The sequence below is a fragment of the Penaeus vannamei genome, chromosome 33, assembly GCF_042767895.1.
Source record: "Penaeus vannamei isolate JL-2024 chromosome 33, ASM4276789v1, whole genome shotgun sequence".
Lineage (NCBI taxonomy): Eukaryota > Metazoa > Arthropoda > Malacostraca > Decapoda > Penaeidae > Penaeus > Penaeus vannamei.
Genome location: NC_091581.1, coordinates 28,125,011 through 28,127,510, shown reverse-complemented (window position 1 = coordinate 28,127,510; position 2,500 = coordinate 28,125,011).

The window sequence follows — 2,500 nt, the reverse complement described above, 5'->3', positions numbered from 1 at the left end:
ATTGTAACCATAATCATAATCATAACACTAGTAATGGTAATTATGATAATTCTGCTGATAATAATGACAATGATGATAATAATAATACCAATAATAATGATAATTTTCATTATCACCGTTGTCTTTGTCATTGGTTATTGTATTTTATTATAATCATCATTATTGTTATTATTATCATTAGCATGATCATTATCATTATTATGATAATTATGATGATGATGATAATGAATATTATTACCATTATTACTCTCCTTATCACTGTCATCCAGAAAACCACAAACACCTTTTCAAATCCTTAAATTTCACTCTATTTTGATATTGTCACCGACATATGCACAGTATATACGTCGTTACACCTTTAGTAATAGTAATAGTATACACAGTATATACAAGTCTAGTTATACCTTTAGTAATAGTAATAGTATACCCAGTATATACTAGTTCAGTTACACTTTTATTAATAGTAATAGTATACCCAGTATATACTAGTTCAGTTACACTTTTATTAATAGTAATAGTATACCCAGTATATACTAGTTCAGTTACACTTTTATTAATCTTTTAGTATACCCAGTATATTCAGCGTTCCACCTAAGAATAGTCACGTATACCCAGTATATACTAGTTCAGTTACACTTTTATTAATAGTAATAGTAATACCCAGTATGTCACCTTCAGTTCAGTTACACTTTTATTAATAGTAATAGGTACTGCCCCTGATATACATACTAGTTCAGTTACACTTTTATTAATAGTAATAGTATACCCAGTATATACTAGTTCAGTTACACTTTTATTAATAGTAATAGTATACCCAGTATATACTAGTTCAGTTACACTTTTATTAATAGTAATAGTATACCCAGTATATACTAGTTCAGTTACACTTTTATTAATAGTAATAGTATACCCAGTATATTCTAGTTAAGTTCCACCTTAAGTAATAGTAATAGTATACCCAGTATATACTAGTTCAGTTACACTTTTATTAATAATAATAGTATACCCAGTATATGCATGTCTAGTTATGTCTCTGCAATAGTAATAGTATACCCAGTATATACTAGTTCAGTTACACTTTTATTAATAGTAATAGTATACCCAGTATATACTAGTTCAGTTACACTTTTATTAATAGTAATAGTATACCCAGTATATACTAGTCAAGTTACACTTTTATTAATAGTAATAGTATACCCAGTATATACTAGTTCAGTTACACTTTTATTAATAGTAATAGTATACCCAGTATATACTAGTTCAGTTACACTTTTATTAATAGTAATAGTATACCCAGTTTATACTAATTCAGTTACACTTTTATTAATAGTAATAGTATACCCAGTATATACTAGTTAAGTTCCATCTTTAGTAATAGTAATGATATACACAGTATATTCTAGTTAAGTTCCACCTTTAGTAATAGTAATAATATACACAGTATACACTAGTCAAGTTACACCTTTATTAATAGTAATAGTATACCCAGTATATACTAGTTCAGTTACACTTTTATTAATAGTAATAGTATACCCAGTATATACTAATTCAGTTACACTTTTATTAATAGTAATAGTATACCCAGTATATACTAGTTCAGTTACACTTTTATTAATAGTAATAGTATACCCAGTATATACTAGTTAAGTTCCATCTTTAGTAATAGTAATGATATACACAGTATACACTAGTCAAGTTACACTTTTATTAATAGTTATAGTATACCCAGTATATACTAGTTAAGTTCCATCTTTAGTAATAGTAATAGTGATACCCAGTATATTTACTAATTTAAGATTCCACCTTTTATTAATAGTAATAGTATACCCAGTATATACTAGTTCAGTTACACTTTTATTAATAGTAATAGTATACCCAGTATATTCTAGTTAAGTTCCACCTTTAGTAATAGTAATGATATACACAGTATACACTAGTCAAGTTACACCTTTACGACGCAAAGTCCGGCGCCAGCAACCTCAGACCCTCGAAAGTAGCAAGCCAACCCCCTTTCCTAAACCTCTTTCCACTCCGAAGACTCAAACTCTAAACATTTGATGTTTAACGACACGTAAACATTTGCTACTCGGTAACTTGGCATATGTTAATATTTGCCACTCGGTCCCTCTGCCAGATAAGCTTTCATTGCTCATTAAATCATTAGAGGTAAACTACCGCCACTCACTCCAGGTAAACACGCACCTCACCTGGCCAGAACGGGAATACACAAACGGCCATTTTGTTTTGTTTTGTTTTTTTGGCGTTTCATACTTTTAGGAAGGTTCGTGGGAAAGGCTAGATCAGTAGCGACTCGAGGAGGTGTCATGGCGTCTGATTCTATATTTGGAATAAAGCACATGGGGTTTATTTTGATGACGTCATCAAGGTTACGGATGCTTTTGGTCACTTGAGTTTTAAAAAAGGATGGAAAATAATGATTTTAATGGTTATATTTTCATTGAACAGTCATCAAAACAGATGCCATGACATCTCCTTGAGT